Here is a 15474-nt window from a genome sequence, read left to right on the forward strand (position 1 = left end):
GGTTGTATCGCAGAACGTTGAAGATTCAATAGAGAGACCGTCCACCAACGAGGAAGTACTCCAATACGCCGAAAAATCGTGCCAAGTTCTAACCCTCGCAAAATTCAGCCTATTTTATTCATATATCCTGAAATGACATACAGCCTACGTAGTAGATTCATTAAGTTCGTGGACTGGCCACCTAGTGTTGCTGTGGTGCACTACAGCGGACAGGTTGCACCACAGGATGGTGCCCTGACACTTCTTCGCTATTCCCAACAAAAGGCAGTTCAATGTATACAGTGCAAGCAAAACTATGGTCTCTGTTGTGAAATGTGAGCAGCAGAAATTGAGAGTCGTAATGTGAGCAACGAGCAAAAATAAACCTGAAAATAATGTTCTTAAATTATATCAAATATACTAAGATATGAGAAGAAGTATAGTAATGCTATACGATATTGTTCTTGTCATTAATTTTTAAGTCGGAGTTACGGACAGTATTAACCGAGCTTTCACTTATCCGAGGTGATCTCGGTACACATTACCTTGGATAATCAGAGTTCTACTGTACGTTAAACAAATAATATATAGCCTAATGCACGAACTGGCTATCAGTGAACTTAAACATACACATTTGTGAAATTATGTTAAACGTTGTGTATGATATCGCAATAAAGAAAGGAAGAAAGAAAGAAGGAAGGGAAGAAAGAAAAAAGAAAGAAAAAAAGAAACAGACAGAAATTGAACCAATTCTACTTTGGACTAGTGTACGTCTAATCAGATATAAGTACGAGGCAAAAGTTTGAAGTGTACAAATAAAACTACGTATACGTTTAGTTTTTTGTCACTTAATAAATAAACTGTGGAAATTCTTTACACTTCACGAAGTCTTTTCTCAGAGTTCTCAGAAGAAAAGCACGTCCGTCTACGATTACGGCTTTTCCAACAAACGTAAAGAATTCACATAGCTTATTTATCGACACGGAAAATATTCAAAAGGCACCACGTCTACAACCTTCATATAATTGGCTGTAATACCAAGCCTTTAACAATCCACTTTCAAAAGGTTAAGGGTGGATAAATGAAATAGGAAGCTAACTTTGACGGCGTACACTTCACCTTAACTTAATGAGACGTAGTGCCCATCATAAAGTACACCACTTTATTCATATCTCGTTCATGTTACGCGTAAGTTTACAACTTTTGAAATGAGTTACATTAATTCGCAGATGGTCTTAGTTCTGCTTTCAGTAACATAGTGTCGTGTAATAGGATTTTCTGGAATTAGACGAATAAATTAACAACGGCCTACGAACATGGCTGAACTTGTACCGAGTAAATCACTAATAATCTTATAGGCCCTAATACTTAATTTTTGGGATATTAGGTCGTGTGATGCTTATAATATGCAGACGCGTTTCGAACCTGCGACCAGGATCGACTTCAGAGCAATAACATTGTATGGGCAACTGTCACTCCAGAATAACCACACTCAACATAGAAGGACCCTGATAGAAATGTAGTTCATTCCATGGCCTCCAGATTCAAGGAGAAGGATGTTGACGAATTAACAATGGAGGGCAGCCATGATCAACTCAGTATATAACCGAAAACTTTGTTAAAATTATTCGGGTGTTTAGCAATTTCTATCGCCTCGCGAATGATTCTAGGAATACAACATTTCTCTTTATAAGTGCCAGAAGTTGCGTCAAAAGTGATTTGATGGTCATTATACTGTATATGGCATGTTCTGCCACAGCAGACTTCTCCGGCTGGCAAAGACGTAAGTGCTAGCGCTGTTTCTCAACCCTCATTGCTACCTTCCCACCTGCTTGGCCAATATACACCGGTCCACACGAGCAAGGAGTCCTATATATCCCGACACAGTTTAAACGAATAGAATCTTTAACATATCGCAAGCAATTGCCCATTATGATAGTAGGCTTAAACATTGTCTTGATAGTGTGCCTTCTGAGAATATTGCCAATCCTATCCGTGACAGATTGTAAGTAAGGCAAGAAGGCCAGACTCAAAGGACGAGAATCACGTGACAATATGTCTTCTGGATTAGGATATAGCAGGTCAAAATCTTTCCTTGAGTAGCCATCGCTCAGGTATCTTATGGTTAGGAACTCAAATTCACCGTTTAATTTATCCTCCTCAGAAACCTCCCTTGCTCGGCTGATAAGGTTCTTAAGCACAGCACGCTTTTGGCAAGGATGGTGATGATAGGACCCATGAAGATAACTATTTGTAAGGGTGTGTTTATGGTAAACCGTGTGGCCTAAAGTTCCATCTGATTTTCCAGAAACCAAAACATCCTAGAACGGCAAACATCCTCCACGGCAATTATCCTCCACGTTGTCTCCAGAGTAAATTTAATGTTTGGATTTATGCTGCTCAAGTGATTAAAAAATATGGATAATTCGCATTCACCATCGGTTCAGATAACAAAATGTCTCATCGACATACCTCAACCAGATGGAAGGCTTGGGCGTGCAAGATTGAAGACAACGCTCTTAAAAGTCTTGCATATAGAAATTAGCGATGACTTGAGCCAATGGCGATCCATTGGTAACACCATCCATTTGTTCATATATTGTACCATGAAAAATGAAATATATATTTCAGTTAAATTCACAAATAAATTAAAATTTTTATTCTGTGAATATATTACGTTGAGAACTGTACAGAGCTTGCACATGTAGCTCTACCGCCATAAGGTCAATTGCCCTTTACTTAGGACTAAACAGGCACAAAATGCGCAAGATCAAGGAGAACCGCAAACATTAGCCTCAGATGTCCTCTTTCTCTCCGACAAGGGAAGAAACTCTCTTCCAACGTTCGTTTGTTAGTGTTACGAGACTACAAACGTCGTATCTGAGAAGTACACACCCTTTCCTGGAGAGAGCTCAGAGGAATTCCGTCAAGGGAGTCTGCAGAAAAGGTGTATATACCTCACCATACTTCATTTCAGCCGGGCGGGTGGCTCAGACGGTTGAGGCGCTACCCCTCTGACCCCAACTTGACAGGTTCGATCCTGGCTCAGTGCGGTGATATTTGAAGGTGCCCAAATATGTCAGCCTCATGTCGGTAGATTTAGTGGCACGTTAAAGAACGGTTGCGGGACAAAATTCCGGCAGCACGGAGTCTCCGAAAACCGATAAAAAGTAGTTAGTGGGACGTAAAAACAATAACATTACTATTAAACTTGATTACATTCCATCATATTAAATAAGTAGCAAGACACCCGTGCTTCACTACGGTATTGTAATGAAATTTTTAATTGAATGCTTAACATTTTATATATAATCCGGCAAAATTCGCGATCTGACGGCAAAGTTCTTCCGATTTTTCAATCTTTGTTTTCAGCAATCGATTTCATACTTCCCGGGCTAGTTCGAGGTATTCAGCCCGGTCGGTTGGGTCCCTAAATATTTGCCATCGTTTCCTATAAGCATTTTTAATATGGATCAAATCCTTGAGGAGATCCGGTGTGGTATCGTCCTGGGTGCCATGGCGGTACTGAAGCCGCGACCGGACTGCATTCGTAGTCATTACCCGGTCAGGACCCGTTCCCAGCGCGGTCCACACAATTTGACGATGGTCCAGAAAATTATTATTATTATTATTATTATTATTATTATTATTATTATTATTATTATTATTATTATTATTATTATTATTATTATTATTATTATTATATGATTAGTGAGAAGTTTCGAACAGTAGACAGTAAGCAGGTTCAGGATATAGAAAGTGAATGGGTGGCATACAGGGATGCTGTAGTAGAAACAGCAAAGGAATGCCTAGGAACAACTGTGTGTAAAGATGGGGGAAAAGGCGAACATCTTGGTGGAATGATGAAGTGAGAGCAGCCTGTAAACGTAAAAAGAAGGCTTATCAGAAATGGCTCCTAACAAGGGCCGAGGCAGACAGGGATTCGTACGTAGATGAAAGAAGCAGAGCGAAACAAATAGTGGTTGAATCCAAAAAGAAGTCATGGGAAGATTTTGGTAATAACCTGGAAAGGCTAGGTCAAGCGGCAGGGAAACCTTTCTGGACAGTAATAAAGAACCTTAGAAAGGGAGGGAAAAAGGAAATGAACAGTGTTTTGAGTAATTCAGGTGAAGTCATAATAGATCCCAGGGAATCACTGGAGAGGTGGAGGGAATATTTTGAACATCTTCTCAATGTAAAAGGAAATCATCATGGTGGTGTTGCAAACAGCCAAGCTCATGGGGAGGAGGAAAATGATGTTGGTGAAATTATGCTTGAGGAAGTGGAAAGGATAGTAAATAAACTCCACTGTCATAAGGCAGCAGGAATAGATGAAATTATTTATTTATTTATTTAATTATTAGATACAGCCTATGGAGGGCCATTTTACACTAATAATAATAATAATAATAATAATAATAATAATAATAATAATAATAATAAGTTTAAATAAGTATAAAAGATAACAAAGGTATAAACAACAATATTAAGTAACAATAGTTAACAATTTTAACAGTAACAATGTAACAACAATGAAAACGATAACTGGGAAGTGTCGGTTTCAGAAATTAGGAAGAAGAAAGGTCAAGGGTTGGAGGGACGGAAGAAAGTGAAAACCTGGAGAGGACTTCAAAGGAATCTTTTAATTTTTTGTTTGAAGGATGCGAAAGGTGTGAATATGTCGATATCGGGTAGTGAATTACCAAGAGTAGGGAGACGGTGGAAGATAGAGCGTTGTTGTAAGGTTAGGCGCGCATGGGACACATGATGGGTGCGCCGGTTGCGTGTAGGGCGGGGAGGAACGTGTATAGGGAAGTACGCTGGAAGAGAATTACATTTGGTGTAGCCATTGATTATTTTATGGAGGTAACATAGATCAGAGAACTGTAAACGGCTTCTCAGGTCAAGTATACCCAGGTAGTTCATAATGTCAGATTTAGTTTTGTTCTTAAAAACAGGATTGCGAGTCTTAACAATGAAAGTGAAAAAGTTAAAAATACTATTTAGTTGAGATATGTTTGTGATAGCAGATGAGGACCAAATAGGGGAACAAAAGTCAATAATGGGGAGAACATACGAGACAAAGTATAATTTTAAGGCGTTAATATCATTAATTTCAGTAAACCTGTAAAGAATGCCTAGAGTACGCATAGCACGGGATTTTATGGAGTGAATGTGAGCAGAGAAGGTTAGTTTACAGTCTATTATAACACCTAGGTCTCTTACCTGAGAAGCCGATTGCAATGTATTTCCGTGGATACTATATGCAGTGTTCTAGACTTGAAATGGTGAAGTATAGTGGGAAGGCAGGGATGAAATGGCTTCACAGAGTAGTAAAACTAGCGCGGAGTATTGGTAACACCGAGCACAGAATAACATAGAGATGGCAATGTGTCGTCTGAGTTGAAGTCAGTGGACACAAGCGGCCGCCATGTTGTTTGTACCAAAACATTGGAGACCAGTTAGTGTAAGTGAGCAGTGCGCCACGTGTGAAGTAAATAAAGGAAGTTGTGCTATGATTTTAAAATGCCGACTTGTGTAGCGTATGGATGTGCAAACAGAGCTTCAAAGAAAATACCAGGGATAACTTCTCACAGGTAAACAAAATGTTTTTGCGAATATTCAGTGCCGAATTGTTTTCCACTTGCACATGCAGTATAGGTTAAGAAGCCCCTTTATCATTTACAGTTTTCCTAAAGATAATGAACGACGGAAGAAATGGATAAGAGTTATACGAAGGGAAAATTGGTACCCCGCACCTTTCAGCACCATATGTTCAGCTCACTTTTCTGAACGTGATTTTGATCGTACTTCATTGTGCGTCGTAAGGCTGAGGGAATGGGCTGTGCTGAAAGGCATAAGTCTATAATGATAATGTATGTAGTGTATGTATGTATTATCCGCACACTTTATCTTGGTGCATTTACACCCTAGTGTTGAATCGGTCGACCTCGGCGATCTTCGAGATTCGTACCGGCAACCTTTGAAACACAAACTATGAATCGCTTAAGCATCGTTGTGCGACATCTGGCGTACACTTTACGTACTAGTTCTGTTGTTGTTTACACAACAAAGCCAAAGTATAGAATTCATGCTAGGAACAAGATTCGCATCGAGAAATGTTTTATAATGTTATGTAAGTAATGTGTATGTGACATAGTTGTTGGCTTAAGATGATAACGGTTTAGAAATGTCATATCGATCGATCATATTCTCGATTCAATTCAGATTTCATTTTAATTCTGTTGGCAGTACCAGGCAGCAATATCGATACCGGGACAGCTCCCTCCTTACTCCTCACCTTCGTACACAAATGCACCAAGATAAAGTGTGCGGATAATATATATGTATGTATGTATGTATACATTACAAAATAATCCTTGAGATGAATGAATTAATTTCATCAAGTGTACTAATGTAAAAATATTTCTCTATTTTTTTATATGATTTACTTGGCTCAACAATTCTATAACAATTAGGCCTATTTACCTCATATTTACTGGTCTTCCAGGATATCTTTATTATTGACCGTGTATTATTTTATTTATAAGCCTAAAGACTGTGTATATTTTTATTGTATATGAAATTTTGAGTGGATTTGTACTGTATATGGTATCTATATAAATATTCATGGTCCATAACCTGTCTTATTCTTTCCCTAAAATAGGTCTTTATGAAAATTTTCCATTATTCTGAGCTGCACCTTGCAAATCGGCAATTCGTTTGAGCTAAATATAATCTGATATAATAACAGGCTATTTGAGCTCGTATTTCCGACTTTTAAACTACCGGTACTGCGATTAAAACAGTGTTCTGGGCTGTCCCGTGCTTATCATTACGACTAAGGTACTTTTCTACTGCGTTAGATACGTTAACCAATGAAATAATGTTACAGAAATCTTTTAACATGACAGACTCGGATAGGAATTAACTAGCACGGCTGGTAATGCCAACATGGCGATGCGCGCAAAACTCGGCTTCAGCGAGCCAATGCATTGCGGTAGGCATTGCCATCTCTATGTTCTTCTGTGCTCGTTGGTTGGTAAGGTACCTTCAGATTGGACAAAAGCAGTAATTGCACCTATCTATAAGCAAGGGAACAGGAAGGATTGCAACAACTATCGAGGTATCTCATTGATTAGTATACCAGGCAAAGTATTCACTGGCATCTTGGAAGGGAGGGTGCGATCAGTCGTTGAGAGGAAGTTGGATGAAAACCAGTGCGGTTTCAGACCACAGAGAGGCTGTCAGGATCAGATTTTCAGTATGCGCCAGGTAATTGAAAAATGCTACGAGGGGAATAGGCAGATGTGTTTATGTATCGTAGGTCTAGAGAAGGCATATGACAGGGTACTGAGGGGAAAGATGTTCGCCATACTGGGGGACTATGGAATTAAAGGTAGATTATTAAAATCAATCAAAAGCATTTATGTTGACAATTGGGCTTCAGTGAGAATTGATGGTAGAATGAGTTCTTGGTTCAGAGTACATACAGGAGTTAGACAAGGCTGTAATCTTTCACCTTTGCTGTTCGTAGTTTACATGGATCATCTGCTGAAAGGTATAAAATGGCAGGGAGGAATTCAGTTAGGTGGAAATGTAGTAAGCAGTTTGGCCTATGCTGACGACTTGGTCTTAATGGCAGACTGTGCCGAAAGCCTGCAGTGTAATATCTTGGAACTTGAAAATAAGTGCAATGAGTATGGTATGAAAATTAGCCTTTCGAAGACTAAATTGATGTCAGTAGGTAAGAAATTCAACAGAATTGAATGTCAGATTGGTGATACAAAGCTAGAACAGGTCGATAATTTCAAGTATTTAGGTTGTGTGTTCTCCCAGGATGGTAATATAGTAATCGAGATAGAATCAAGGTGTAGTAAAGCTAATGCAGTGAGCTCGCAGTTGCGATCAGCAGTATTCTGTAAGAAGGAAGTCAGCTCCCAGACGAAACTATCTTTACATCGGTCTGTTTTCAGACCAACTTTGCTTTACGGGAGCGAAAGCTGGGTGGACTCAGGATATCTTATTCATAAGTTAGAAGTAACGGACATGAAAGTAGCAAGAATGATTGCTGGTACAAACAGGTGGGAACAATGGCAGTAGGGTACTCGGAATGAGGAGATAAAGGCTAATTCAGGAATGAACTCGATGGATGGAGCTGTACGCATAAACCGGCTTCGCTGATGGGGTCATGTGAGGCGAATGGAGGAGGATTCGTTACCTAGGAGAATAATGGACACTGTTATGGAAGGTAAGAGAGGTAGAGGGAGACCAAGACGACGATAGTTAGACTCGGTTTCTAACGATTTAAAGATAAAAGGTATAGAACTAAATGAGGTCACAACACTAGTTGCAAATCGAGGATTGTGGCGACGTTTAGTAAATTCTCAGAGGCTTGCAGACTGAACGCTGAAAGGCATAACAGTCTATAATGATAATCTATGTATGTATGTAATTATTATTATTATTATTATTATTATTATTATTATTATTATTATTATTATTATTATTATTATTATTATTATTATTATTGATGTTCAAGACGCCGCAGCAAAATGCAAGACCGCTACTTGGCGGTAATTACATCTGCTGCCATTGTCATTGTTGACAATGTGACCAGCACAATTGTCGCGCATAGGCAAGTACGCGGGATTTCTGGCGATACGAGTGATATACTGTACTTCCGTGCATTATTGACCTTATTATAGGGGTGAACAATTGCACGGTCAATATCATTCCTATCGTTTATTTCAAATGTGTTTAAATTTTTATTTATGTGCCAGGAGAATCTACTGTAATCTAACTTTAAGTTCTCAAAGGATAAGATGGCACTTAAAAACGAACCCAGGAAAAATTAAAAATTATCGGTTTATGATCAGAATCAAGTATATTATGAACAGGAAAATCAATTGGTCTCAACTCCTTTTACAACCCACCGCTGTTATTTGATTCCCCCCCCCCCTCCGCCGATGGAAGAATGAGTGTTTCTTTATGCTTAAATGAGATTCCAAATAACAATGTTCACGTCTGTTACCTTCAGTTTTGAGATATGTTACCCCATAAAAAGAATTCACTTTTTTCACTTCCTTTCACACTCCACCTCCCAATAAGTGAATTTTCCGCGAAAACACTCGTTTCTTTATTAGTAAAGGATCTTCTAAATATCAATTATCACGACTGTAACATCTTCAGTTTTTGAGATATGTGTCCTCATAAAAGGACTTCAACTCCTTTTCACCCCCCGCCCCCTAAGATGACTTTCCCTCAAAAATGCCTTTTTCTTCGTTTTTGAAGGGGATCCAAATACCAATTTTCACCTCTGTAACAACTTTAGTTATTATTAGATGTAAGTATCCTCATACAAATAATTCAATTAATTTTTCAAATCCTCCACACACACATCCACCCCCTCCCCACGCCACCCTTCATTGGATTTTCCGAAATCAAAGGAATTTCTTTACCATTAAAGCAGATTCCAAATACCAATTTTACGTCTGCAACATCTTTAGTTTTTTTAAATAATATTTGTAGTATCTCCATACAAATAATTCAAATAATATTTTCAATTCTACACCCCACCCCCCGTTAAGTAGATTTCCGAAATCAAAAGTATTTCTTTATTTTTAAAGGAGATTCCAAATATCAAATTTCACGTCTGTAACATATTCAGTTTTTGAGATGTCAGTATCCTAATAAAAAAGGATGCAACCCCATTTTCAGTCATTTCTATCCCCCAAACAAGTGTTCTTTCCGAAAACAAAACATGCATGTTTCTTTATTTTAATGGAGATAAAAATACCATTTTTCACTTCTGTAACATGTTCAGTTTATAAGATATACTGTAGAAATGCTCATTTCAAAATTTCACCCCTATTTAGTTCCCCTTAGGTAGAGTTTCCGAAAACAAATCATCTGTGTCTCTTTACTTTTACAGAAGATTCCAAATACCAATTTTTACGTCTGTAACCTTTCACGTTTGTGAGATATACTGTATATACAGTTTTTTAAAAAATTCACCCCATTTTGTCAATCCTGTTTAACCCCCAATAATTGGATTTTCCGAAAACAAAAATTACGTGTTCCTTTATTTTTAAAGGAGATTCCAAGTACCAATTTTCAGGTCTGCAATATCTTCAGTTTCTGAGATATAAGTATCCTCATCAAAGGCATTCAACCCCTTTTTCACCCTTTTTCACCCCTCCTAATGGCATTTTCCGGAAACAAAACGTACGTGCTCCTTTATTTAGGAATTCTAAATACCAAATTTTTACATCTGTAACCTTTAAAAATTTTGAGATATAGATACACATATTTTAAAAATTCTTCTCCCTTTCCACCCCTTTAGCGACCGAATATCCAAACATCCTCCCGTAGCGAGCACCTGCATTGTAATATATATGTGGCCTCAAATTTTCATTTCGTTAAATCTAGTAGTTTTGGCTCGGCAATGATGAATCAGTCAGTCAGTCAGTCAGTCAGTCAGTCAGTCAGTCAGTACATGTTCTTTTATATATGTAAACTCTCAAGAATTATGACACATATCATGAACAGTCTGAACCTACATAGTCGGGCATGTTATTACCAGCACTGTGAGTGGAATGAGAAACCAATCGACTCGAAGTCACGCAAAATATCAACGTATAATATTTGAACATTTTTCACGAATTCTTTCCCACAGTCCACCAAGCCTTAACTTGAAACAATACTCATCTTCAATACTAAACAACTTTTACATTATTACTTCACCAAGTACAGCTACCAACCACAAACATTCTATACGAACGAGGTGAGAGTAATATAGACCTTGCTGCTACAAAAATCAGCATCACCAACAGAAAAAAAAAAAACTAGTTGAAAACAATGCATTTCAGTTATATTGCTTCCATTTGTAGCGTAAATAATAATAATAATAATAATAATAATAATAATAATAATAATAATAATAATAATAATTTTTTTGCTAGGGGCTTTACGTCGCACCGACACAGAAAGGTCTTATGGCGACGATGGGATAGGAAAGGCCTAGGAGTTGGAAGGAAACGGCCGTGGCCTTATTTAAGGTACAGCCCCAGCATTTGCCTGGTGTGAAAATGGGAAACCACGGAAAACCATATTCAGGGCTGCCGATAGTGGGATTCGAACCTACTATCTCCCGGATGCAAGCTCACAGCCGCGCACCTCTACGCGCACGGCCAACTCGCCCGGTAATAATAATAATAATAATAATAATAATAATAATAATAATAATAATAATAATAATAATAATAATAATAATAATAATAATAATAAGGGTCCGGGTGTTCATGACCTAAACATGTTAGAAATATGCAAGCATTTTGACATAAAAAGTATTAATATATGGCAATAAATATGACAAAATATTTTTAGTCACATTTTCGAAATCTTCAACATTTTGCCGCTGTTTAAATTAACATTGTATTGAAAATATACTTTTAAAATCTAGTACATTCAAAAATAAATAAATATGTATGTTGGGTATTCAGTCCAAACGCTGGTTTCATCCTCCACAGCTCCGCCAATGCTCTCATAGATAGCCTAGGTGTCACTGAAGAGTTACACTAGCGAAATGAGGAGCGAGGTGGTTTCCCGTTTTTTCCTCACCGGGCCAGAAGTTGCTATTATATAAAAGTCTGCAAAGACGACTGAAATGCATGCACCAACCGGCCCTAAGAGCGAAATAAGTAATAACACTAATTATTGTAATATTTTGAATTTATTTAATAACTGAGTCCAGAGGTAAATCCCGACTCTGCACAGAATGAAATAAATGTCACATTTTGATGGGCGACCAGAAGGAATTACAATCGAAAATTACATATATCTTAAAGTTTTCAAATAGGAATGATCTTCTATTTTCACGCAACATTGACTTTCAGTGGAAAAAGTACCGCTCAACAACGCAGGATGTTATTGGGACACTTTGAAATACGTCAAATCATTAGAGTTCAATTGAGGCTCACTTATTTTTTTCGATTTCTAAACATAGTCTTTTTCTATAGACTACAGCTTGCCTTCCTAATTCACATATATGTATATTTCTAAGAAAGATAATTGTAAGAAATTACTGACAAAAATTAGGAGATGTGAAAAATCCTTCACTGAGACGACTGCAAGTAGGTATGCGAAAATGGAATTAAAAAGATAAAAATACGAGACTTCACGGGAAAAGATGACCATAATATGAAAAATTATCGTAAAATGACAAGAAAAACGTTAAAAAGACAAAATATGACTTTACATGACCCGTGAAACCGGCATAAATTTAGTCACAGTAGATAAAATCATGCTTAACTTGTATTTTACATGATAATAATATAAAGGAAAAAATACAGCATGTCATAAACATCCGGGCTCTGATAATAATAATAATAATAATAATAATAATAATAATAATAATAATAATAATAATAATAATGTTTGCTTTGGATTTACGTACCAATCACTACTTTTATGTTTCTCAGATGCAACCAAGGGGCTGTAATATTTTTCCAGCAGAAGTTCTTTTATATGCCAGTAATTCTAGCAACACGAGGCTACCGTATTGCAGCACCTTCAAATATCACCTGGACTGAGCCAGCATCGAAGCTGCTAAGTTGGGCAGAGAAGACCAGCACTCTACGGCCTGAGTTACTCAACACGGCTGATGATGATGATGATGATGGTGATATTATTATTATTAATAATAATATTATTATGATTATTATTAGCCTATGCCGTTTCATTATTAGGATACCAATATTATATTCATTTAAAAGGAAGCAAGAAAGCCTCGAGTGTTACACTACTGTTAATATCGTGATCGTAACCACGAGATATCTTGCTTCACTCGAACGCGACTTTTCATTGAAAAAATTCCCACACACATTGATTGGGATTCGAAGTGCGGTCACCTTGATGAGTAGCAAGTGACAATGCCACTGTCGGTTATACACCTTATTTTCAATAGACCTCTTAACGTAATGTGTGTACCACAGTCTGCGTTACGGTAGTCAAAGTCAATGATATAGATTAGGTTAGAGATTGTTGTACATGAATGGAACACAATTTGCCTTCACGACAGATCACAGCAATCTAATATGCGTACCGCGTGCCTCTGTTGTAGCACTGCTACGGAGATGGAGTGAGTTTGTTTTAGAAAGTAATTTTTGATATAGTAAAAGTAACGGTCTTGAAGTCTACGAAATATCTGTGTTTCATTTGAGGAAAAAATTGTGGCTTGCGGCCACAGTTAGGATGCGCTTAATATTTTATTTGCTTTTTATGGAGTTTCATGGACGTTGTTACGAAGCAGCCTCTCTGCCGCAAGTGGCAGAAGTTACAAGGGGCGAGGCAGTACATCAAAATGTAATTGAGTCCTTTCCTTTCCTATTTTTTTTTTTATATTTTTGTTAAACAGTTGAGAGTAAAACAGTTTGTTCAGTTCGCTGAGCCCTGCAAGAAATGGTGCTTGTTTTCTAAAGTCATGAATCAAGTCAACAACAGTTGGAAATCTATTTATTACTTAGAGTTCGCTTGTAATGTAATAAATCAAACCTCTCATCTCGTTATTTCCAGATGTTACCTCACCGCACAAGACATGGGTCATGCTAGTACACTGCTGTAATGTAACAATCGGATTAAGGACTCACCTAAAAGTCGTGTTTAGCATTCAGTATATTCCTAGGTCAGACAGGCCATTATTCTAACTGGAGGAGAACTTTTTCACAACTCAATGGCGGCAGGAGCTCAGCTATGCTAAGCAGAGGAAAACTGTTTCCACTGCCTGTTGAGATACAGATCGATTATCGAGGATCACATAACTTCCAGTAACACCAGTCCTAAGCGAGATCGTCACTGGATTTTCAGCAATATAGCCATAGCTCGAATCCAAGACAAATTGCTTTACGTCGCACTGACGCAGATACGTTTATGGCGACGTTGGGATAAGAAAGGTTGAGGAGTGGAAAGTAAGCGGCCGTGACCTTAATTAACATACAGCCTTGTGTCAATGGGAAACCACGGAATGCCATCTTCAGGGCTGCCGACAGTTGGGTTCGAACCCACTATCTTTCGAATGCAAGCACACAGCTGCACATCCCTAACTTCACGGCCAACTCGCTCGGTGAAATCAAGACAATGGATGTGGAATTCTTTAAACAAGAACTCACGTGAATATAGTTCATATTCCACGTAATACTTCAGGTCCCGTGACTGTGGGCACCGTATCTTATTTTTTTAAATTTTTTTTTGGATTAACGTCGCACCGACACAGATAGGTTTTATGGCGACGATGGGAGAGGTAAAGTCTAGGAGTTGGAAGGAAGCGGCCGTGGCCTTAATTAAGGTACAGCCCCAGGATTTGCATCGTGTGAAAATGGGAAACCACGGAAAACCATCTTCAGGGCTGCCGACAGTGGGATTCGAACCCACTATCTCCGGGATGCAAGCTTACAGCTGCGCGACTCTAACCGCACTGCCAACTATGGGCACCGTATCAACATACATACATACATTATCATTATAGACTGTTATGCCTTTCAGCGTTCAGTCTGCAAGCCTCTGAGAATTTACTAAACGTCGCCACAATCCTCGATTTGCAACTAGTGTTGTGGCCTCATTTAGTTCTATACCTCTTATCTTTAAATCGTTAGAAACAGAGTCTGACCATCGTCGTCTTGGTCTCCCTCTACTTCTCTTACCCTCCATAACAGTGTCCATTATTCTCCTAGGTAACCTATCCTCCTCCATTCGCCTCACATGACCCCACCACCGAAGCCGGTTTATGCGTACAGCTTCATCCATCGAGTTCATTCCTAAATTGGCCTTTATCTCCTCATTCCGAGTTCCCTCCTGCCATTGTTCCCACCTGTTTTTACCAGCAATCATTCTTGCTACTTTCATGTCTGTTACTTCTAACTTATGAATAAGATATCCTGAGTCCACCCAGCTTTCGCTCCCGTAAAGCAAAGTTGGTCTGAAAACAGACCGATGCAAAGATAGTTTCGTCTGGGAGCTGACTTCCTTCTTACAGAATACTGCTGATCGCAACTGCGAGCTCACTGCATTAGCTTTACTACACCTTGATTCAATCTCGCTTACTATATTACCATCCTGGGAAAAAACACAACCTAAGTACTTGAAATTATCGACCTGTTCTAGATTTGTATCACCAATCTGACACTCAATTCTGTTGAATTTCTTACCTACTGACATCAATTTAGTCTTCGAGAGGCTAATTTTCATACCATACTACACTCAGACAAAACTATACTTTTTTCAGAGTGGTGTATGGGTTATTCATAATAGCCTCCTGTCCAGTTAGCCCACGTTTGATTCCTGGCCGTGTGGCTCAGGCAGAAAGTGAGCCGGCCTTCTGAATCCCAGTCAGTGGGTTGGATCGCGACACAGTCGGATGTCTTTGAAGGTGTAAGCCTGTCTTTTATAGTTGGATTTGGAGCCACGTAAAGGAACTCCCCCTTGCTCCACCGGTTTTCC

This window comes from Anabrus simplex, chromosome 2 (assembly GCF_040414725.1).
Source record: "Anabrus simplex isolate iqAnaSimp1 chromosome 2, ASM4041472v1, whole genome shotgun sequence".
NCBI lineage: Eukaryota > Metazoa > Arthropoda > Insecta > Orthoptera > Tettigoniidae > Anabrus > Anabrus simplex.